Consider the following 25,875-nt stretch of genomic DNA (forward strand, 5'->3'; position numbering starts at 1 on the left):
CAACCACTATCTCTACAGCCACCTCCTTCAACACTCTGGGATGTAGCTCATCTGGTCCAGGGGATTTATCAACTTTCAGTCCAGTTAATTTTTTGAGTACTATCTCTTTATTAATACTAATTTCTTTCAGTTCCTCATTTTCACAAATCCCTTGGTTCCCTAGTATTTCTGGGAGATTTTCTGTAGCTTCCTCTGTGAAGACAGACACAAAGTAATTGTTTAGTTGCTGTGCCATTTCCCTAATCTCCATTATAAATTGTATTCTCCTGTCTCTGCCTGTAATGGATCCACATTTGTCCTTGCTAATCTTTTCCTTTTCAAATACCTGAAGAAGCAGGTTCAGTTGTTGTTTTAATTGCAGGGACAGGCGAATGAAATGCTCATGTATAATCTATGTGTGAACAATGCTTAAGCTGTCTCATGAGCTTTGTAATTACCTATTGTCTCAACCACCCAACCATTTTTAAAATGTACTTGATTGGACTATGCTTTGAAAATATCCCAAATTAAATGTGTCTCTTTTTTGCAAATAACTTCTGTGGAAAATAGTCAAAATTTCTTGTGACTGGACAAAAGTTGCACAGTTTATTACAATGAAATGCCACATTTCTTAGAAAAATATTTCCATTTCTCTGTGTGGGTGTACATTCCTCACATGTTGAAAGGCTTTAGTCATGGCGAACACCTGATTTGATTGGATCTTTGACTAATAATTAGTTAAATTGATACAGTTCATGATATGCGGAAACATTTTCTATATAGCTTAACATGTGGATGATTGGATCTGGTAGACATTTGACTAAAACACCAATACCTAATTTTACCCTGGTGAAGAATATACTTACACCCACCCCTTACCCACCTGTATGAAAGACCAGAATGAACACGCACAGTTTTAGCTACAATATCTTAGGTTAATTATTTCTGTCTCTGTTGGCGTCAGCTCACTCAGTTTTAATGGTTCTTCCAAAAAAGGACTCTTTGGACATTACAAGTTGAAGGAAATAAGTAGGTAGAAAAATAAGTAATTAAGTAGTAGATAGGGATATTTTTAGCAGGACTCAAAAGTTAGTTGGCACCCGTCCATTTACAAAAGATGATGGACACGCAGCAAACAAGCCATTTAGGTGGGGTGTCTTCTCTTGGTGCACCTTTGTTGATGGCTGTGAAGGCCAATCCTTGAGAGGCAGGTTCTGCCACAAGTGCTGCATGTGAAACTGCCAAGTGACACTGTGAGTTGTTGTTTTTGACGTCGGTGCCTATTGCCAAGTTGCTGTTGCAACTGGTCATCGTGGTTGTGCACACCAGTCTACAGGATGTGTTGCCATTTCCCTCTTTTGCCAGCTAGTGACTCCCAGGTGTGAGAGTCGACATTTAGGGCCTTCATATCACACTTGCAAGCATCCTTAAAACGAAGCTTTGGGCACCCACTGGCCATCTGGCTCTGGCTACTTTGGATATGCGACCATCTTCCATCCTGCCGATCCACTTAAGCTGCCTCTGTTTGATTAGAGCTAACACACTTGGGAGCTCTGCCTTGGAGAGGACTGCCGCATTTGTGATTTTGTCCTGCCAGGATATACCCATAATGCACATGAAGATGGAAATTATTGAACTTCTTTCCCTGATAGCTGTAAGTCACCTATGTTTCACAGCCATACAGCAAGGTGCTGAGAAAGTAGGCTTTACAAGCCATCAGCTTGGTCCTAAGGGTCAGCTTGGTGTTTCATGAATCGGCCAAAAGTGGTAGCTGCTTTCCCTGTGTGTGGATCGAGCTCTGCATCAAGAGACAGATTGTCTGTCACCGTGGACCCAAGGTAGCAGAATCTGCTAACCAATTCCAGTGATGTGTTATTTAATGTGATCAGGGTGGAGATGCAACGCCTTGTCCCATGACCACGGTTTTCTTGATGCTTATAGTCAGGAGAACAAGTTACAGACACAGGAGAGACAGTCCATGAGTCTTTATAGCTGAGCTTCTGTGTGAGCAACTAGTGCAGCATCATCAGTGTAGAGGAGTTCTCTGATCAGGACGTGATGTGTTTTTGTTGTTGCTTTTAATCTTGATAGATTGTAGAGCTTGCTGTCTGACCGAGCATGCAAATAGACTCCTTCCATATCTGCAGGGAAGGCGAAGATCAGGAACATGGAGAAGAAGATGCCAAACAGAGTGGGGGCTAGGACACAACCCTGTTTCACTCCATTCTTGGTTCCAAAACTGTCGCTTCGGTGGACAGACAATTTTTCCTAAAATCTTGTAAAGTCCTGCTTTGCTGACGGTGTTGAATGCCTTAGTGAGATTTATTAAAGTAAGGTAAAGGGTGTTCCCTACTCTGTTCCCTACACTTCTCTTGTAGCTAGCGTACGGAAAAGATCATATCCACAGTAGATCTACCAGCACGGAAAATGCACTGGGCTTCCAGATACACTTGGTCTGCAAGTAAATGGAGTCTTTTAAGTGTGACCTTAGCAAAAGCCTTCCCCATGATGCTGATGAGTGAGATGCCCCTGTAGTTGTTACAGTCTCCTGTGTCGCCTTTGTTTTTGTATAGTGTGATGATTTTGGCACCACACATCTCCTGTGGAACCGAGCCTACTTTGCAGCAGAGAAAGTGAAGGTCATAAAAGTCTGGCAATAGATGGGACTTTCTGTGCTTGAACAGTTCAGCTGGTATTCCATCCTTGCTGGCTGCCCTTCTCTTCGCTAGGCAGTCTATGGCCTTCTCGAGCTCCAGCGATGAGGATTCTTCATCTAACTGCTCCATGACAGGAAGTTGTGGGAGAGCATTGAGCACAGACTGGGTGATGTGCGACTCACAGGAGTACAGCTCACTGTAGTGTTCAGCCCAGTGGGGCAACTGTTTACATCTGTCGGTGAGTACATCACCATCTGTCGACTTCAGGGAAGCTACTTTGGTGATGGCAGGGCCAAGCGCCCTCTTGATCCCTTCGTACTTGTCTTGTAGATTTCCTTTGTCGCATGTAGTTTGGATTTCTTGGCATAAGATGATCCAGTGTTTGTTTGCACAGTATTTCCGTCTCCTTTGCATCGCTGTCTTGGCTACTTTCAGGCCATGCAGTGTCTTAGCTGTTGGGTTTATGTTGTGCATCATGTAGGCTTTGTTTTTTGCATCAATGACATCTCAGCTGAGTAGGTCTCAAACCCGTCCTCGTTATGGGTTCTGCCTTAACCAAATGATGCTTCATAGATGATTGAGCTTAGTGACTTCCAAGCTTCATCGATCCGGATTCCGTGCTTCCCATTAAGTCTTTGGTGGGTAGCAAGCGTTCCAGTGACAGTGCGAAGTGCTGGTATTTGGCATCATTGCTTATGGAAGGGATGTTGATGCGTGGCAGTTCGTCATGTTTGGAGCTGTGGAACTTTCAGGGGTGCATCTTCACTCTGTCGCTGATAAGAGAGTGTCAGTGTCGCAATCTGTGCTGTGGTAGGTGCAGGTGTGAAGAACACTGGGCAGATCGTGCCTCCTCATGATGACTAGGTCTAGTTGGAACCAATGACCAGAACTTGGGTGACGCCATGATACCTTGTGGCGATGTCTGCCCTGGAAGAAGGTGTTGGTGATGCAGAGTTCATTCAGGTACAAAGCTCAAGAAGGCTTTGTCTGTTGTTGTTGATTTTGCCCACCACATGACGACTGAGGCATGTTGGCCATGAATCACTGTCTGCCCAACACACGTGTTGAGGTCACCCAGGATGAATATCCTTTCGCTGTTTGGAATGTTCCTCAGAATGTCACCTAGGGAGTCATAGAAATGCTCTTTATCTGAGATGCAGGCATTCCGAGTTGGTGTGTAGACGCATATGATGTTGACTGTGACTCCATTGGATGATAACCGCAGGGAGGTGAGGTGCTCCGAGATTGCTACTGGTGGCTCAATTGACTGTGTCAGCTGGTTGCTCACTGTGAAGCCTACACCATGCTCACGGTGGTCTTCAGTGCTCTTACATGCCAGTAGAAGGTGTAATTAGACTCTTGAATAGAGCCTGTGTCGGCTAATCTGGTTTCTTGTAGAGCAGCAATGTCGACACCAAGCTTGTGTAGCTCATGGTCAGTCAGGGCTGCCTTGTGTACACTAGCCGTGGAGTGTGGGGCGCTGTTCATTCCAGGACACATGGTCCTCACATTCCAGCTGCCAAGCCAAACTTTACCTTTCCAATAAAGGTGGAGCCCAGAGAGCTTCAACCAAAACCTACCTTTCTCCCCGAACCCTATAAAGACAAATGCCTGATGAGGTTTGAGCTAATGCTAATCTGCTACCTCATAGTCTGAGCCTGCTCTCAAGACAATTACAGATTGTTATGAAAGTGCATTTATTTAAAAAAATATTTTTTGAGGATTTGTGTGTTATAATTGTGGAGATGGATTCATTTAGGACTGGGGAGATTCCATAGATGTTGCACTTTGTTTTTGTTTGAAGGGTCACAGAGGTCTTGTTTGAAAACAAACCTTTACTGGATGTCACATGCCTTAAGCTCAATAAACAACTATTTATTGACATAGGGGAAATGTTTACAGGGAAGTGACATATCAAGATTTATAAAGGTCAGGAGTTGGTTTCACTTCTGAGATATTGGGTTGCATGATTTAAAAATGGCGGTCCGTCCGTGCGCAGTGGCTCATTATTGATGTGACACCCCCAAAATTATGTGGAGGGGGTGGGAATTCCAGCACCGTGATAGGTGTCAGGTCATATGATGAGCAGGTAGTGGGGCCTTATTTAAAACGCCCCAGCACCTGCTTATCGCCAACTTGCAAATAGTAACTCTGCTTTGGCATAGAGCCAGTGTCCTGTGCAGTTGAGATCCTCTTCTTCCACTCAAGTTCAACATTTTTTCTTGTAGGGCTACAGCACCTGGGTGCATAATCTTAATTTTGCACATAAGTGAAATTGAGATAGAATTCTATCAGAAAAGGACAATACTTTTTTTTTAGAAATAAAAGCATCATTCAATGATATCAGCATATTATGGGCTTTTCATTTCCTGAATGTAAAACGTTGCAGCCTAATCTGCATTTTGAATCTGTATCTTTTTAATTGAAATTGTATGTGAAAATACATGTTACTAGAATTAGAACTATTTGTAAAAGAACCAGGAAAATATTTTTCTCTTTTAGTTGCATTGCAAACTTGAAATATTAAATAAATAATTATCATAAACTGCTGCAGAAGCAACGTGTACGTCAACATCTATATCTGTGTCTATCTGTCATATATGAAAAACTAGTACAACAGCACAGATTTCCTCACTAGTCCTGCATTATTTTTAAAACCTGAAAAAAAACCTTACAGTCAGAAGTTAGAGCAGTTAGACTGTGGAATAACCATTTAAAGGACCAGTCAAAAATCCAAAGATGGCAGAGGGGTGCTCCAGGGTGGCCCCCCTCCCCTGTTCAGCGATACCTCCCTGCTCACTCTCCTCCAGGCTGTGCGACCATGGCAGGAGGTCCTTTTCCCCAGTGATGGTAAGAAGAGGCCCTCCCACCTGAACAAGGCAGCCTGGCTGGAGGTGGCAGAGGAGGTTAGTAGCGGTTGGGCCATCCAGCGTGACTGGGTCCAATGCCAGAAGAGGATGAACGATCTGCTTCGCACCGCAAAAGTAAGTGATACTTTGTATCATGGCCCCACTGAACCTGGGTGTCCCCACACAGAGTAGCACATGTGTGCCACTGCCATGTCAAAGACAGGGAGGTTGGGCAGGGAGGAATGATGTGACATGACTGGATGAAAGTATGAAAGAACTAACCCTTGTCTTCTGCTCAGGTCAGCCTTAGAGTCTGGATCAAAAGCTGGTTAAAGCACTGCACATGTGCCCGAGCAGCTGACTGAGGCGGAGAAAACCGAGACCCCTGATAGTTGGAGGACTATGGGTGGCCAGGCCCATGCTGAGCCCCAGGCTACTGACGATCCTCTGTTGTTGACAGCACAGGGCATGCTGGTGCTGCAGCAGCAGTCATGGTAGTATCTGGTGGAGATGACACAGGCCATGCACAGTCTTGGGGGAGTCCATCCAGTCCATGACAGCTGCCATGTCCCAGGCATTTGAGTGGATGGCGTCATCCATGGAGACAACGGCAGCCCTCCTGGTGAGCCAGATTCCATTAATCCGCGCTGCTCTGCAATCCTTCACCGAGGCCATGAGATCCACTAATCAGTGGCAAGGCGAGAGAGGGACCGGGGCACAGAGACTGTCCCTGCCCTGCTCCTTCCCGGGAGAGCAGAGGGGTTCAAACTTGCCCTGAGATGGAGGAGGCGAGTCTGCATGCCATATCTGGGGTCACCTCTCAAGGTGATTCCATTGTGGATGCCTACCCCTCTGCCGGTGAGTCAAGCTTCAACAACCACGACGTCTGAGGAGAGTTCTGCGCTGACGCAGGATTCCCCCAGATAGCCGTGGCCCTCCAGGCCTCGTGCACACAGAGGATGACCGTCAAAGTCAGCCACAGCCAAAGGACAATCTGATCAACAGTCTTCCTGCAGTCAGGCTGCTAGCGCAGAGGTGGCACTGTGAATGGGTCTGCATAGGTGACACAACACTGTAAAATGTTGATTCACTAAATGTTCTTCACTAACGTACGTCATTTTACTGTATGAATGAAGTGTGCCAGCATGTACTGATCATGTCTCCTCCCATTACAACATTGACCTTTCACAACTGCCAATGTATGGAATAACATCATTGTCATGTCAGCATTACTTATGTGCCTTTGCACGGATACAGTAACATAGATATTGGCTCAGTCTGCTCCTGCCAGTAATGGTGGAGACAAAGATGTTGTAGATGCAGACTGCTGCGCAATAGGTGAACAAGGGTGCTGTGTGGGTTGCAGAGCACATGGTGGACTTTATGGTGAGGAGAACCATTGATCAATATGTCGCTGCCGTGCATCCCTTGCTCACTGCTTGCCCTGCATGCGGCGCCTGGACGCTATGTGTCTTCCCATGTGCCTTTCCTGCTATAAATCCTCTGCATCCTCATTGTCTGAGGATGAGTCCCGCTCATGTCTTTCCTCATCCTGCATGGCCTCCCCCTATTGAGTGCGTGGTTCTGCAGAGCACAGCAAACAGCAATTATACAACCTACTCTTTCCAGTTCGTACTGTAGGGCACCGCCTGATCTATCCAGGCAGCTGAAGTGCATTTTCAACATGTCGATTGCCTGCTCAATGGTGGTTCTTGTAGCTCCATGGCTGGCGTTGTATATCTCCTGTGCATCAGTGGTGGGTTTTTCACTGGGGTCAGGAGCCATGTCTGCAAGGTGTAGCCCTTGTCTCCAAGAAACCACCCCTCCATTTGAGCCAGTTCAGCGAACAGCAAGGGCACCTGGGACTGGCACAGGATGGAGGCATCATGGCAGCTGCCTGGAAAGCAGGCACAGATTTGTATTAAATGCTTACAGTGATCACATACTAGCTGCACATTGAACGAGTGGAAGCCCTTTTGGTTTATGTATGTAGCGAGTCGCCCGGCGGAAGCCTTGATGGCTGTATGGGTGCAGTCTATGACCCCTTGCACCTGTGGGAATCCCGCGATGGAGACAAATCCGATGGCCCTCTGGACCTGACTCTCAGGGTCTGTCGTGAAGTGGACATAGTCACCGGCCCTCCAGTATGACCTCCCCGATGCAGTGGTGCACTGCTAACTGTGTCACCACACAAAGGTTGCTGGTGGCTCCCTGAAATGATGCAGAGGCGTAGAATTTAAGAGCCACTGTCACTTTGAGGGACACAGGCATAGGATGTCCACTGAAGCCCATTGGCTGCACTTCATCGTTGAGGAGGGCACAAAGATATGTCACCACCTCTCTCGACACCTGCAGTCGCCTCTGACACTGGCACTCGGACACCTGCACGTATGTCATGTGGGACCTGTAGATGCATGGCATTCTATAATACCAAGTTTGCCTTGGGGGCTGCTGCTATTCACGACCGGAAGCTTCTCTGTGGGCTGCACCTGCCTCTTGGTTTTGCCTGTGGCGCATATGGCTCCTCACTACAAGCGGATCAATGAATATAGGGTGTACCATCCCCATCTCCAAGTTGCAATTAAACTCGGTTCCTTTACTTCTTTGAAGGTATCTAACGGGGCAGAGATTGATGTTGACTGGTACATCAGGTGCTTTCATGCATCATCTATGTGGCGTGGCATAGCATTGCCCGTCTTAGCTTCCACTAAGAGTGGCACAGCATGACCACATTCAGATTGTAGCAGCTGCATCGATTGGCCCAGAAGTCAGATTATCTTTGAACGCCTACCGTTTATGGCACCCTCCCCATGCACAGGGCTCCTGGAGTGCCATTGTTCTTTCACTCACACAGAGTGGTGCAGAGTGCCCCCCTTTACGGAGGGAGGTTACGCAGTTGCTCCCTTCATGCCTACAGAGTTGTGCCCCTGGTAATACCATCCCTCTCCCACCTCCCTGCACGTGCATGCAGAGTTGAGACTCGTCTTGCAAGACTAAACTTCACAGGTACTGAGCACTGCAACTTCTGTCCCACCGGCTTTTATTAGTCAGGAATGGGATGGCAAGTGAGAGACGCCCATTCACCTGAATATGTGTATCTGTTGACTAAGAGGCAGTGGGATGCATAATGAGGCAAGGTAAGTAGCTGTTTGAATATTGAAATTGGGCTCCCGTTGCCAAGCAGCAGGGTGGCTGCCTCAAGGCCTTGCCGCCACCCGTAATATGGAACGGTGCCTTCCCACGGCCAGGGAGCGTGGCCAGCCTCTTCCGGATGTGTTTTCCACCCCCACCCCCAGCCACAACGCCCGATGCCGGGGGGCTGGTAAAATCAGCGCATTGTTTTGGTTCAGTTGGGATGTGGACTGTGTTTGAAGGCAGTTGGAGATCAGCCTGCCAAGAGAAAAACACACAGCTCATCTCTTTCCTCCTGTCTCTGAGAAACCCTGCAAAGATCCAGTGTGTGAGAGCTAAAACCCCTAATGCTGTATTTCTCCTGAGATGCTCCTGGAAGGCCTGCTGGATTAATTCTCGGCACCACCTGAAAAGAACTGCTCCAGAAAAGATCCCAGTGACCCATCCACATGTACTTGGATGCCAGATTGTATGCCATTTGGGTACACAACATACCTCATCCTCTTTCTTCAAGAGTTCACAAGTACTTGGCCAAAGTATTTTTTTTTTGTAAAAGAGCTCTGCAGAGAAAATGTCTTTATTTTTCTGTAACCTGTGTGTGTGTGTTGGGTATTTCAACAGGGAACTTACATATTTCAATCTCTGTGTTAATGCTTTGCATCTTTACTGGATAAGTCTTGTTTTATAATAAACTGATAATTTTGTTGTTTATGAAAGAAACCTGGTTGGTGTATTTTATTCTGGTATAAAAAGTAAGGTAAATGATTGACCATATCGGTAACTGGGTAAACATTTAAAATATATGTTGTGATCTGTGAAGAAGTGGAACTAGAAAAGACAGTGCAATCCTCCCATCTAGGTCGTAACAAGATGAGAAAGGCTATTTGGCCCAGCTTAGTTAATCCCGCCAGAGAGATCTTATCATCTCCCCATTGTCAGCATCTAATCATTTCTTAAATGATTCCAGAGATTCTGCTTCCACTACTCTATGACACAGGTTTCTTCCCACTTTTTTAGTGAAGAATTTCTTGATATCAGTCCTAAAGTTATTGTTTACTAATTTAAATCTGTGTTCTTTAGTTCTACTTCTGCAGTTTAACTTGAAGCAATATTCTGTGCAATTAGCTCTCAAATACCTTCCTTCCAGGCTGAAAAGTTCAAAAGTCTTTCCTCATAGCTCATGCTCATTCTGGTGGATCTTCTCTGTACTGCCATCAGTGCTTGGAAATCATTTTTGTATCTTGGAAATGGGAACTGGACTCACTATTCAAGGTGTGGTCTGACTACAGAACAATCATGTTGATAGAGGGAAGTTAATCTAACCTCCTGCTCCCCAATGATGTGAAATTCTTGACCCATTCACCTTTAAAAAAAAAACCTGATAACCTCTCCTGCAGTTGAGGTTATTTCGCTCACTTTATTCTATCCTGCCCATCCCTCTCCTACATTACAACAGTGACTGCAATTCAAAAATGCTTCATTAGCTGTCAAGCACTTTGGGACATCCTGAGGCTGTGACAGGCACTATATAAATGCAAGTCTTTCTTCCTTCTTTCTTCCTCCACCATTCCCCTTTATTTCAATCTCTTCTACTTAATCTGATCCCCTCTTTTTTCATGTCTTCCTCCCTATTCTGTCCCCATTCTTCTCCTCCTCTTCCTTTCCCCATTCTTTGCTGCATCTCCCCCCTTTCCTTACTCCTCTCAGTCCCCTCTTCTCTCTCCCCTTCACTCTTCTTCCTCTTTATCCATCCCTCCTCCACTTTCCGTTTGCCTCCCCCTTATTACCTCCCTTGCCTGGGTCCAATTATTCCCTCACCTAACTTTGCTTGTCTAAATACTACACTCAATTTGACTCTTCATCAAAATCAATTGGTGTACGGAATATATGCCATTTAAAAATCTTTTGCAAAATTACTGCGTGCATTGAGCACCCTCTACTGGTCAAACTCTACATTGCATTATGACTGTCGTGCAGATACAGCGCGAACAAGGAAGCAGCCATTTTTGCTGAGCTTGATTGGTCTGCAATGATAGGCACAAGCCTGTTCAGAAGTATTCTAGCCAGAATCTTCCCCTCATTAGAAAGGAGGGTGATCCCACAATATTTGGAGCAGTCTTACTTTTCTCCTTTGTTTTTGTACAATGTGATGATAATGGCGTCACAAAGACCTGTGGAATTCTGCCCTGTTCACAGCAGGCCATGAAAAACTCATGGAGCTTGGTGTATAGAGCAGGGCCACCCACCATGCTTCAAAGCATGGGGTGGGATTCCATCGACTCCGGGGGCTTTGTTGCTCTTCATCTTGTTGATGGCGGTCACAGTTTGTTCCAGAGTTGGGCTCTCATCCAGATTAGATTAGATTAGAGATACAGCACTGAAACAGGCCCTTCGGCCCACCGAGTCTGTGCCGAACATCAACCCCCATTTATACCAATCCTACACCAATCCCATATTCCTACCAAACATCCCCACCTGTCCCTATATTTCCCTACCACCTACCTATACTAGTGACAATTTATAATGGCCAATTTACCTATCAACCTGCAAGTCTTTTGGCTTGTGGGAGGAAACCGGAGCACCCGGAGAAAACCCACGCAGACACAGGGAGAACTTGCAAACTCCACACAGGCAGTACCCGGAATCGAACCCGGGTCCCTGGAGCTGTGAGGCTGCGGTGCTAACCACTGCTCTTCTTCGACAGGCTGCTGTTGGATGTGATTGATGGCAGTATCATGCACTGTGCAATTGGTACTGAAGAGAGTTTCAAAGTGCTCCGACCAATGATCCAGGACTGACTCCTTGTCGGTGTGTAGGGTCTTGCCATCAGTGCTCCTTGAAGTCCTGGAAACAGCCAACATCACCAGCATTGAGGCCATCCTCCTGCAAAGCCAACTGCGTTGGGCGGGTCATGTTACTCGGGTGGACAACAGTCACCTGCCCAAAATCGTGTTGTATGAAAAGCTGATCATGGGTAAAAGGAACAGAGGAGCCCCATGCAAACGTTTCAAGGACTCCCTGGAGAAGTCCCTTTCTGTGTGCCACATTGACCATCGCTAGTGGGAAGCACAGGCCATAGATCGTGTTGCCTGGAGATGCTACATTGGGAGTGCTACTGTCACCTTTGAGACCGAGCGAAGAGCCAGCATGAAAGAGAAAAGGGGGAGAAGGATAGATCCAATTGCCCCCAGCAGCGACTACATCTTCACTTGCACCTGCTGTGGGAGAATCTGCCAGTCACGGATAGGCCTGACTTGCCACCAGAGGGCCTGCAACCTTCCTAAAATCTTTGTTTGCAAAGAAATGCTTTGAAAAAAATAGATTGGTCACTTTTTAATATGGTAATTTTGTGATAGTAACGTGGGTGGTGATGCAAAATCTGGAGTTCATATGCAAGTTAAAACCTTGTATAATTGACTACTGCCCCAATTGTGAGTGTTTAGGTGGTAATTTGACTTAGGAGGCATAAAATGAGGAAGGGGAGGACAGAATACTTGTGGGTCATTGGGCTTGATTTTAACTCCTAGGTGGAAATGCAGCAAAGCGAGCCAGTCTGGAGTCACAGCAGGCAAGTTCAGTTGATTTTAGCAGGAGAGCCTCATTAATGTGCTGCTTGTTGCCTTCCAGGCCAGAAGGCTGGGATTTCAGAAGGAAGCACCTGCTTGGCGTTAAAATCAGGTGACGAGAGGCCACCACCGAGGACCTGTTGGAGTGGATCCAGCGAAAGGTAAGTGTTCCAGGAGGGATGCCCACTTAGGACAGGGTGGGGGGCAGGGGTTGTGAGGTGGAGGGGGTAAGTCAAGGGCAGAGAAGGCCCAAAGTATCCCTGTACTCTGCACCTCTGCACCCACAAGGAAATTTTAAAAAACCTGGATGGATCTCATCTGGCTCTGGCCCCTGTTCCTTGCATTTTGGCGAGGTGGGGAAATGAAGCCTGTGCCCCTGCTCAGGCCTCAGGTTAAATTGCACATTATTAACATTATTAGACACTGATCTACATATGTAAAGAGGACCACACTGTCTTGGGTTAGGTGTCATTGTAACTTGCAATTTAGCCAGATTTGGACCTGAAATGGTTCAAATCCATCTCACTGGCTCCATTTGCTCACTTGGACTGGTTTCAATTGCCTGAGGGACTTGGAGAAGAATTTTTCCTTATTGTCATTGTATTTTTTCTCTGTTATTTTGCCTATCCCAGAAAATTACATGGCTGTGGGGGTGGCTCGGAGGTGGGGTGTAGGAAAGAAGAGTTTGCACTGTTGTATCTATCAGACGTCAACCTCTCTTCTACATAGAATTTTGCTGTGAAGAGAATAATCTTTTCTCTGCTATAAAGGGGTTGCCACAATTGTCACATTACATATGAAGAGCATTTTAATTTATCGCAATATGGATGCAAAAGAACAACTTTAAAATAAGGATGCCAGAATAAAACTCAGAATAAATATTCCAATACTAAGTGTATTGAGCACCCTCCACTGCCTAACTTGAAAATGAACTATGAAGAGGATAATTTAGCAGCAGAATTCAGGGAAATCCTCACACATTGGGTCATGGAATGGTAGATCTCAGGTTTGTGACTATGATGTTGGTTGTAGCACTGTGTGTTAGTCAAATAATGTGTAGGTCACAAGATCATTATTGGTGAGGGAGGCCATTTGACTCATCTTAATTCTTCCATCCCTAAAGTCCCTGCACTGCAGCATGCAATTGTTTCTTGAATGATTCCATTCCTCTACCGGGGCTCCATGTGTTGCTCACTTTTTATATGAAGAAAAATTTCCTGATATTGATTCTGAATTTATCATTTGCTAGTGTTACGACCTCAGTGAGACCATTAATGTTAAAAATACGAGATATGAACCCCCAGACCAATTTAAAGAATTACACAACAAGATTTCACGTTTTAAGACTTTTATTAACAATGAAACTAAAAGAAATCCCCATTAACTAAATAGCACTTTGTAAGTAGCTGATAACCCAAATTACAAAGAAAGGTATTTACTTATGAAAATACTTGAAAACCTCACACCACACCTATACATTACACAGTCCTCTTTGATGGTGAAGTCATTGTGGTTAAAAGTCCCAAACTCCTCCCAGTTGCAATGGGTTGGGTCTCCCAGACCTTTCTCAAAGTCAATGTCCTCTTCGCTCACTTTGCTGAGCACTTTTGACCTGGATGTCCATGAGTAAGGTAATTTCTGGTGATCCTGTTGGGCTTTTATTTCTCCGCAAAACAGGTTCAAGTGTTCAAAGTCTTTCGCTGTATCAATATTTTCTGATTGCTCCCTCTCTCTCCCTTGAGGCTGCCACCACTGGTGTCTTCCTTTCTTACAGTCTGGCTGCCTTCAGAAAATCTGTAAATTTATCTGGAAACAAACGTCAATAGCTTATTCTCCCTTTTCCATTTGCAAAGTCCAGAAGTCTGGTTTCAACAGAGCCACCTGGGCCTTCCATTGTTTCCAGGTATTAACAGCTTCCTGGTGCATTTGTATCCTTAGAATCAGTGACTCCTTGTTTACGATCTGAAAGTCTTGGAGGGTGAAACCCATTGTTCTTCAGGTGTTATACCCCTGCAGTTTCAATGTTTCACGAATCTTTGATCTGTGTTCTCTGTTGTCCTGGTAACCAAGAGTTCTGTCTTGTCCTTAAGCAAAATGGATGTGAGGTCACCTGACTTCTCAGACTCCATCTTAAACTTTTAAAAATCACAGTTTTTAAAACATAATCATGTTGCAAAGTCCAGTGTTGATAACACCTCCCCCCAAAGAAGTAGAAAATTCATTATCATAAGTGAATGTGACTTTCCTATTATATGAAATGGCCAGTATATACTTAAGTATGATCCTGAGAGAAACCTCTTTCCAACAAAAATACTACTGCAATAGATTTGTAAAGAAAGTTATGCAAACCCCATGGAAGTCAACAACAAGATAAATGGGCACTAGAGTCCATTTCTCAAAGATGACAGTTATCACCAGAAGAGCAATTATTTCTACAAATGTGTACTATAAAATGTTAATTCTTTAGGAAAAAAATGTTTGTCCTTGTTTGCAACCTCGGTGTCATATTTGAGCTTTCAACCACATATCCATGCTATCACTAAGGTTCCTATTTCCACCTCTGTAACATTGCCTAAATTTGCCCCTGCCGCAGCTCTTCTGCAGCTGAAATCCTCATTCATACCTTTGTTACCTCTAGACTTGACTATTCCAATGCAATCCTTGCAGGTCTCCCACATTCTACCCTCTGTAAACTTTAGGTCATCCAGAACTCTGCTGCCTGTATCCTAACTTGCACCAAATCCTGTTTACCGATCACCCTTATGCTCGCAGATGTACACTGGCTTCAGTTGAGCAACAGCTCGATTTAAAATACCCATCCTTGTTTACAAATCCCTCTGTGGCCTGGCCCCTCCCTATCTCTATAATCTCATCCAGCCCTACAACCCTCCAAGATATCTGCACTCTAATTCTGGCCTCTTGTGCATCCCCAATTTTAATCACTCCAGCATAGGTGGCATGCCTTCAGCTGCGTCGGCCCTAAGCTCTGGAATTACCTCCCTAAACCACTCTGCCTCTCTATCTTGCTTTTCTCCTTTTAAGACATTCCTTAAAAGCTACCTCTTTGACCAAGCTTTGGGCCTTATGTGGCTCAGTATTATATTTTGTTTTATAATGCCTCTGTGAAGCACCTCAGGACATTTTATTATATAAATATATACATATAAAAAATATATGTAAATATAAGTTGTTGTTTCAAGTAGTCAAATACTTGCAAGGTTTACATCAGGAATCATTTTTAAAAGCATGCTGTGACTTGCGTTTGTGTAGTTTAAATGCAAACAGCTGCTGAGCTGCCTGAAGTAGCCAATGCATTTAATATGGTTTAAACAGTGCCGTCAGCAATTGCAAAAAGTCAGTGGCATTTGCCTGTTATAGTCGATTGTTTGGGATAAGTGGGGACAGTGTAAGTGGTGTAGACTGTGGGCTGAATTTTACCAGCTCGCCGCCGATCTTCGCAGTGAGCTTCAAAGATGGCAGGGTGCATGTGTGGGATTTAATCCGTGGATCCGCCGCAATATTCTACACAGCAGCCCATTTACATGGCTGGGACGGACCACGCCCGCCCCCACCCCCCGATGATGAGCAGGGGGCAGGCCTTCTGCCCCAGCAACGGCGTCATGCGCCACTGTGCAGGCGCTGAGGCCCTTTTTAAAGGGCTTCCAGTCCTTCAATGTAATTCAAATTTTTAACGAAACCTGTTCATAAAAAACTGAATAAAATTATTGCAACCCTCTCCCACAACCCCCCCATGACCTTGAAATTTATTACTTGCCCTCTCTTCCCCCCCCCCCAGAAAAAACTTACCTTACGATCCCGACCTTCCCCCCCACAAAGTTACCACTTCCCACCACCATCTAGACCCCACTCCCCCCAACTCCCACCCTGAAAACTTACCTCCTCCCCTCTCTCCACCAGTGTTCCACCATACGTCACTGGTCAGAGATCAGATCAGACGGCACAGGAGTGCCGGCCACTGACCGTAATATCAGAGCGGGACAGCTGGCACAACAAGGTAAGTAATTGTTCATTCATCAGTCTCCACTTACATATTTAAATTTTGCCCTGTCGCCGAGCGGTGAGGTGGCTGTCACAATGCCTTGCCACTGTCGGTAATATGGGGCAGGGTCTTCCCTGTGTCGAGGCCCATGGCGGGCCTCTCCTGGAGGCATTTGCCGGGCCCCCTGTTGCCACGACCCCTGACATCAGGGGGGCCGTAAAATTCAGCCCATCTGTATAAGATTGTACTTCTGATGCCTCCTTTCCAGACTGATGAATCCGAGGGGAAAAAGTTGAATTAAACCTGATACTGGGCACAGGGATTGCAATGTGTTCAGGCAGGCAGCTGCAAACTTCATACTGCCTGCTCATCTACATGGTTATAGCATGCAGCCCAGTGAAATATACTGTCGACTTGCTGCATGCTCAGCAGGGGGCCCAGGTGCGTGCATGTCTCACACGATACACAGCTCGCCTGCACTTCTTAAAGACAGTCTGTCCCTTTTAAAGGACACCTGCACTCAAGCTACAGTAACTTCTTGAATAGTCTCAGGAAGGTTTTTCTGGAAGGTACTGGACAGCAAATGGAACAACAGGCCAGAGAGTGGGCTCCAGGTTTTTGGATGTGGTGCCAGAGTCCTTAGTGATGGAGGTTAAAAGGAGGACAAACACCATGTTTCTGCAGGGGGCCAGGAGGCTCTCAACCCAAACCCTGAGAAGGGAAGGGAAAAGTTCAATGACTTCACATGGGTGATCAAGGTCTGTGAATGCATCTTCAAAGGACTTCTCCTACCCAGCACACCATCAACCTGTTAAGCTGCTCAATGCACCGGACCCCCATAACTCATCCATCAACAATCAGGACCGAGGCCTACCATTCAGATACTCGACTTCACCTTCGCACAATTACCAATGTTGCCAGCCTCACACCAATCTCTTGCTGCTTCCACATACTTCCAGCTATTCAGCTATGGCAGCTACATCACCCAAACACATTCCAACACACTCACTGACGTTGTTCCCTCTCTCTTGCAGAACAAGGTGGCACATAACTACAGAGAGCAGCGGGAGACAGGCACACTTGCATCCCCTGAGCCCTTTGGAGGAGATGATGCTCTGCAGCATGGGGCAGGTTGTGACTGAGGCTGCTGCATCCGGCATCGCCGAGAACATTCAGAATGACGGTATGTTCTTGTCTTATGAGCCTTCTCAAATCCAATTTCACTTTCATCTTGCTATCTGACATGAAACAGAAGCTGCAGATCGTGTGGCTTTGTACCTCTTGCTCTCCACTCCAACCACCCTTCCCTCATTCCAACTGCAACCCCCCACCACCCTCCCCCTAACTTCTGCATTTATGCTTTTAGATTCCCAAGAACTTCTGCCTGGTCAGCTATTTCAGGCTCATCGTGAAGGACAAGAACAACACTAGAATTCCCTTGATCTGACAATCACAGCCACCAGCTCTGCTACTGACACTGTGCATACCTCAGAGGGTAGTATGGAGTCGGGATCTGCATGTGGTGAGTCACTGGGTATGAGTGGGCTGCAGCCAGGCTAGGGGGAAAGGATAGTTCATGTGCCAGCTCACCGGAGGGCGAGGTCACAGACAAGTTCTGCTGCAGAGGACTCGGATGAGGACTGTGATGGGGCAGCAGACAGGAGAACACTGATGGGCATGCACACCGAGATGCTTGGTGCATTGGTAGACCTGCCACAGAGCCTTATGTCACAGTCAAGGAGCATGGAGGAGTCTGGCTCCAACTTGGCACAGGACTTCATGCAGAGCTTGCAGCCCATCCTTTCCAGAGTGGAAGTAGTGGCCAAATCCATGAGAGCACGTGCAGACCCAGCCATGAAGCAATGTCTGGTGGTCGCCATCTCAGCTTACATTACTGCTGTCAAACATCTCACTGCTGCAGTAGAAACTCAGACTGAGATCATAAGATCCATCCTTGTGGCATACAAGCCCAAATGGTGCCTTGCAGGCTCAGACTGTTGCTATCATTGCTGTGGATACCAGTCGTCAAAGGGACATGCAGTCTCTCACAGCAGTCCAGCAATCTGTTCTCCAGCAGATTTCTAGGATTGCTGAGGTACTGCCCAGGGGATATGGCAGTCGCTTCTTGGTGCATAAGCTTGCTAACCTCTGTTAGGATGACAGCGTTTGTGCTCCCACCATTGTCACTCTGCCAGGTCCCTTGCTGTGCCTCTCAGCCAGTCAGCTCAGACTGCTGCTGCCCATGCCGAGCTGGAGCAGTCCGAAACTGGGCCCACAAGACCTAAAGTTGCTCGAGATTATCCTGCAAGGCCAGCTTCAGTCTTCCCCAGTGAAAATCAGTCATGCTGCAGTCACTGGGGTTACACTGCATAGGAGCACTAGGACAGGCAAAGTTACATGCAAGACCGGCACTAAAGGAGTGTACAAGGGTGAATTGTTCTGTTTTGTATATATTATTGGAAATATTGTTGGATAAAGTTGTTATGGATTTTTTTTGTTGGTGGCTTTTATTTCAGGATTTTGGCCAAGAGGATGTTGTGATGGCCCGTAACAGTGGGATGGGAAGATGGGGAATTGTGGAGCAAGGGTAATGTGGGGATGAGATCTCAGGGGAATCAGAGTCTGAGTATCTTCTCATGGACAGCCCGATTGGAGTGAAGTAGTCCCGGATGCCTCCTTCCTTCCTCATTTTCCTGCTCCTCCTACTCTTCTTCCTCCTCCTGAGGTGGCCTCCGAAGGCTTGGTGGCAAGGGTTGCTCCCTCATGATAGCAAGTTTGTGGATGACACAGCAGACCACCATGATCTTGGAGACATGCTTTAGCATATTCTGAAGGCTCCTCCCAAGCGTTCCAGACAGCAGCATCATTGTTTCAGGACACTGATGGCTTGCCTCATGATGGAGGGGAGTTATGAGCTGCGTCTGGTGTAAATAGCCCTTGTCTCCCAGCAGCCAGCCTCTTGTTCTTTGTGGTGGGCCAAAGACAGCGGGCACGGCTGACTGCCACAGGATGAATGCATTGCTGCTGCTGTCAGGATAGCAGACATTCACTGACAGGAGCTTCTAGGCATGGTCACACACCAACTAGACATTAATGGAGTTGTAGCCCTTGATGTTGCAGTAAAGCTGCCAGTTAACATGCGGGGCCCATGGAGCTACATGCATGCAGTCAATTGCGGCCTGTGCCATTGGAAATCCCGCTAGCCAGGCAAATCCACATGTTCTCCCCTCCTGCTTCTCTCTGGTAAGTGAGGAGATAATGAAATCCTCTCCTTCTGTTCAGGGTCACTGTCAACTCCCTGATGCAGCAATGGACAGTGAACTATGAAATGTTGCGAATGTCAGCTGCTCGTGCCTGGAAGTATCCACTAGCATAGAGATTTAGGGCGATCAAAATCCTGATGGCCACTGGCAGCACCATCCTTACCCTGCTGTGCAGCTGCAGGTTGAGTTATAGGAGGTGGCAAAGCTCAGTCATCACCCCTTGGTGAAGTGTAGGCACCTCAGACACTGCTCCTGGCGAAGGTGGAGGTAGGAGAGGTGATTCCTCAAGACCCTTGATGTGTACGCCTCCTCGTCCCTCTGTGCACAGCTACCTCACTCTGTTGCCAGTGCTCCATTTCCAAGTTATGCTGCAGCCCAAGAGGAACTGCATCTATAGCCTCCATTACTGAAGAAGGCTTTCTCCTGACAGGCCTGCCAATTTCTCTGACCTGTTTGTCAAGATCCAGCACCACTCCTTTGTAAATGTAAAAGTTTGCAGAATTCCTCCAATAACACAATGCAGTCCTTCCACTAACTCTACACCAGCAAAAGTATGTCAAAAGCACTTCACCTGAAGTTTGCTTGGTTAACTCTTTAAATAACACTATTGGGGGTGAGGGAGGGGCCTTAGTGCAGCTCAACGCATGTTCGGCTGGAGTGATTATGAGAGGGCACTAACTGGCTCTGTGCGGTCCAAAATGGGAGATCGTGTGTCAGATCAGCGTTTGAGACTGTTTGACAACATGATTCACCCAACCTGCATGCTTCCGGGGCACACATGGCATAGTGTGCTAGTGTCCTCACAGTCAGGGTGCACTGTGCGGGCCACTCCAGAAGTGGTCGGAAGCATTCCAGCTGACATTTTATGAGTTTCAGGCTCCTGTAGCACCAGCATCAGTAGAACTATGAAGCCCTGGTCTCTTCAGTATTTCCTTATAACTTAGACCTCTAATACTGGCAACAGTCTGTGGTTCTTCTTCAAGTGTTGAACCTCCTGATGTCAGTCCTTGCTACTTTTTACTAGTTTATACTTCAGTCCTCTTGTTTTACAACAACTGTTTAATTTACAGTAGTGTTCCAAATTAATCCTTTCCATTTCATTTGATATCTTATTCTTCTTCCTCTTTGGCCTCTTTGTCTCGGGAGACAATGGGTAAGTGCCTGGAGGTGGTCAGTGGTTTGTGGAGCAGCGCCTGGAGTGGCTATAAAGGCCAATACCAGAGTGACAGACTTTTCCACAGGTGCTGCAGAAAAAATTGGTTGTCGGGGCTGTTACACAGTTGGCTCTCCCCTTGCACTTCTGTCTTTTTTCCTGTCAACTGCTAAGTCTCTTCGACTCGCCACACTTTAGCCCCACCTTTATGGCTGCCCGCCAGCTCTGGCGATCGCCGGCAACTGACTCCCATGACTTGTGATCAATGACACAGGACTTCATGTCGCGTTTGCCGACCTCTTTAAAGCGGAGACATGGACGGCTGGTGGGTCTGATACCAGTGGCGAGCTCGCTGTACAATGTATCCTTGGGGATCCTGCCATCTTCCATGCGGCTCACATGGCCAAGCCATTTCAAGCACCGCTGACTCAGTAGTGTGTATAAGCTGGGGATGTTGGCCGCCTCGAGGACTTCTGTGTTGGAGATACAGTCCTGCCACCTGATGCCAAGGATTCTCTGGAGGCAGGATATATCTTATATATCTCTATATAACTGTACAGTTTGATCACAATTCCCTTTGATCTGTATTGTACTAATTGGGCTCTATAGTTCAACATTCTTCTGTCTTTGTAGATTGCTGCTCTTCATTGGCTGGATATATTTTGCATCCAATCTGCTAAAACCCCCTAGGTCTCTTTCAACTTTGCCCTCATTGATTTCCACAGGATTTTTCAAAAGGATTTTTGGAGTGTTGCTTATTTTCCTTTCTAAGTGCAGTACTTTCCACTTGACTGCAAAGAATTTCAGACGTGAAGCCGAGCTGAACATCTCAGCCATATTTTTATGGGGAGGTATTGAATAATTTCTCACTGTTTCAGGTGTGTGGCAGCCAAAACAAGGAGACCAATTTGCAGAAGATAATTCAAAGGAGTGCTATGATCTTTATACTTTCCCGGGTACACCAAACATAGTTAAGATGCTTGAAGAACAATTCAGTTGAAGAAAGTTTTGTAATTTGTTACGACCTCAGTGAGACCATTAACGTTAAACACAAGATCTGAACTCCCCAGATCAATTTAAAGAAGTGCATGACAAGATTTCACATTTTAAGACTTTTAATATAACAACTAAACTAAATATCAGCATTAACTAAGCAGTACTTTGGAAGTAGCTAATACACTAAATTACAGAAAAAGATATTTCCCTTTAACTTATTAAAACATTAGAAAACCCCACATCACATTTATACATTAGACGGTGTCCTCATTGAAGTGATATCTTTGCAGTTAAAAGTTCCAAACTCCTCCCAGTCCTTCTTAAAGTCAGTGTCCTCTTCGATCACTTCTTCCCAGCACTTTCGACCTTGACTTCCATGAATAAGGCAATCTCTGGTGACCCCGATGGTCTTTATTCCCTCTGCAAACCTTAACTTTCGAATTGGGTTCAAGTCTTAGCAACCTTCTGCTGTATCAGTGTTGGAAGAGCAGATGTTTTTCTGTCTCTCTCTTCTGAGGCTGCCACTGCTGGTCTTCCTTACCACCTCCAGACTTCTGAAAGCTCGTTGAATTTATCCAGAATCAAAAGTCTATAGTCATTTGCCCTTTTTAATATGCAGAGTCCACAAGTCTGGCCACAGCTGAACCAACCAGACCTTCCTTTGTTTCTAGGTGTTAAAAATTTCAACTCAAGTTTGAACCTTCAGTGCCCCGGTTCCCTGTTTATGATCTGAGAGTCTGGGAGAGTGAAAAACCATTGTTCTTCAGGTGTTACAACCTTGCATTCTGCTTTCAAAAGGGTCTTAGACCTTGTTCACATGGTAACCAGGATCCCTGCACTGTTTCTAGGTAGAGTTGGTGTGAGGTCACATGTCTCCTCTGAATCTTTCTTGCACTACATTAAAAATCACAGTTTTAAAAAATATAATCATACTACCATATCATACAAATTCCCCTCATTTTTTTTAACCCTGCATTGAGTTAAGTTGGACTCTGTTCATTATATTACACCATATACCTAGACTATAAAACTGTTATTTCAATTTTGTTTAATTCATTCATGGGATGTGGGCGTCGCTGGCTAGGCTAACATTTATTTCCCATCCCTAATTGCCCTTGAGAAGGTGGTGGTGAGATGCCTTCTTGAAGTGCTGCAGTCCATGTGAGGTAGGTACACCCATAGTGCTGTTCGGAAGGGAGTTCCAGGATTTTGACCCAGCGACAGTGAAGGAACGGTGATATACTTCGAAGTCAGGATGGTGTGTGACTTGGAGGGGAACTTGCAGGTAGTGGTGTTCCCATGCATTTGCTGCCCTTGTCCTTCTAGGTGGTAGAGGTCACGGGATTGGAAGGTGCTGTCTAAGGAGCCTTCGTGCATTGCTGCAGTGCATCTTGTAGATGGTACACACTGCTGCAACTGTGCGTCGGTGGTGGAGGGAGTGAATGTTTGTAGATGGGGTGCCAATCAAGTGGGCTGCTTTGACCTGGATGGTGTCAAGCTTCTTGAGTGTTGTTGGAGCTGCACCCATCCAGGCAAGTGGAGAGTATTCCATCACACTCCTGACTTGTGCCTTTAGATGGTAGACAGGCTTTGGGGAGTCAGGAGGTGAGTTACTCGCTGCAGGATTCCTAGCCTCTGACCTGCTCTTATAGCCATGGTATTTAGATGACTACTCCAGTTCAGTTTCTAGTCAATGGTAGCCCCTAGGATGTTGATGGTGGGGAATTCAGCGATGGTAATACCATTAAATGTCAAGGGGAGATGGTTAGATTCTCTCTTGTTGGAGATGGTCATTGCTTCACACTTGTGTGGCTAGAATGTTACTTGCCATTTATCAACCCAAGCCTGGATATTGTCCAGGTCTTGCTCCATTTCCACACGGACTGCTTCAGTATTTCAGGACTCGAGAAAGGTGCTGAACGTTGTGCAATCATCAGCGAACATCCCCACTTCTGCCCTTATGATTGAAGGAAGGTCATTGAAGAAGCAGCGGAAGATGGTTGGGTCTAGGACACTAGCCTGAGGAACCCCTGCAATGATGTCCTGGAGCTCAGATGATTGAACTCCAATAACCACAACTGTCTTCCTTTGTGCTAGGTATGACTCCAACCAGTGGAGGGTTTTCCCCCTGATTCCAATTGACTTCAGTTTTCCTAGGGCTCCTTGAAGCCATACTCTGTCAAATGCTGCCTTGATGTCAAGGACAGTCACTCTCATCTCACCTCATGAGTTCAGCTCTTTTGTCCATGTTTGAACCAGGGCTGTAAAGAGCTCAGATGGCCCTAGCAGAACCCAAACTGAGCGTCACTGAGCAGATTTCTGAAATTATTATTTTTCTATTAGAAATAGTTGTAAACTGACTGTTCATCCCCTCCTTCGAGTCTCTTGTTTTCCCCCACCTCCTAAGGTATACTGTGAATTTTCTCATAGCTGCACCCACTCCAGAGCTGTAACTTCCCCTGATGTGTGATGGAAATCTAATTTATGTGCTTAAATAAGGTTTCTGCTGCTCATCTTGAAAAATTAAGGTGGCAAAATGGAAGCAGCTCTGTGGAAATTTCCAGTCATGGTTCTCATTGAGTCCACCTCAGATTGACTGAGGGGCCCTTACAGGGTTCAAACTCTGCTATCCTATAGATTACCTCACAAGGCTTTTGACAGCAATTACAGGGAATGAAATTCCTTTTAGCGCACAAATAATGCATCCACAGGAAATTAAACTTTTACTAACTTTTCATGTGCTCAGAGAACTTATTCTGTGCTTTAGAGAAACTTGTGTGTAAATGTGTGCTACACGGAAAGTACAATTGTGCAGCCAACCGCAAGCACCTGCAGAAGTGCTGCTCTGCCAGAAAACCAGCCATTTAACCAATATAAGTAACAATCTCTGGGCTAACCCATCTGAAGGGTGCATCATTTCTTTGTGAAATGGAGGGACAGTGCAGACAGCAGAACTCAAGACACAGACAAAGATCTGTAGGTCATAGCTAATGGTATCGAGACTGAGAACAGGTCTGTGTGATGTGGGGTGAGGAACACTGATTTGTCAGGAATCCTTCATATCTACATCTTTTAGTGAAAGGATTACTGCAGCAGAAGTACAACAACACACTGACATGCACTACAAGGTGAAGGTATAGTGAAACATCAAATTATACACATTGTACACTATTGTTTTCAATAGACACAAATCACCTTAATATAGTTAATATTTCCTTTTAAAATTTAAATTTTTAGATATACCAGTAATAATAAAAAGGCATCTTAAAAATGGACATTAATATCCAATGATACATAATGGTAAACATCAGGGAAATAACATCTCAATCATAGCCTGGTGAGCCATTCCTGCGTATTTGCTCTCCTTCTGCTAACTACTGTACTTACATCCTCTTCCTCTTCTTCCTGTGCCATGGCTTGTTGCTGGCATTTTCATGCAGCACATCATAGAACATAGAACAGTACAGCACAGTACAGGCCCTTCGGCCCACGATGTTGTGCTGAACCTTTAACCTACTCTAAGATCAAACTAACTACCTACCCTTCATTCTACTATCATCCATGTACCTATCCAAGAGTCGCTTAAATGTCCCTAATGTATCTGCTTCTAACACCACCGCTGGCAGCGCATTCCACGCACCCACCACTCTCTGTGTAAAGAACCTACCTCTGACATCTCCCCGAAACCTTCCTCCAATCACCTTAAAATTATGCCCCCTGGTGATAGCCCTTTCCACCCTGGGAAAAAGTCTCTGACTATTCACTCTATCTATGCCTCTCATCATCTTGTACCCCTCTATCAAGTCACCTCTCATCCTTCTTCGCTCCAATGAGAAAAGCCCTAGCTCCCTCAATCTTTCTTCGTAGGACGTGCCCTCCAGTCCAGGCAGCATCCTGGTAAATCTCCTCTGCACCCTCTCTAAAGCTTCCACATCCTTCCTATAATGAGGCGACCAGAACTGAACACAATATTCCAAGTGTGGTCGAACCAGGGCCTTATAGAGCTGCAGCATAACCTCGCGGCTCTTAAACTCAATCCCCCTGTTAATGAAAGCCAACACACCATACGCCTTCTTAACAACCCTATCAACTTGGGTGGCAACTTTGAGCGATCTATGGACATGGAACCCTCCACACTACCAAGAATCTGTTCCTCCACACTACCAAGAATCCTGTCTTTAAGCCTGTATTCCGCATTCAAATTCGACCTTCCAAAATGAATCACTTCACACTTTTCCAGGTTGAACTCCATCTGCTACTTCCCAGCCCAGCTCTGCATC

Source organism: Heterodontus francisci, chromosome 2, assembly GCF_036365525.1.
Source record: "Heterodontus francisci isolate sHetFra1 chromosome 2, sHetFra1.hap1, whole genome shotgun sequence".
NCBI lineage: Eukaryota > Metazoa > Chordata > Chondrichthyes > Heterodontiformes > Heterodontidae > Heterodontus > Heterodontus francisci.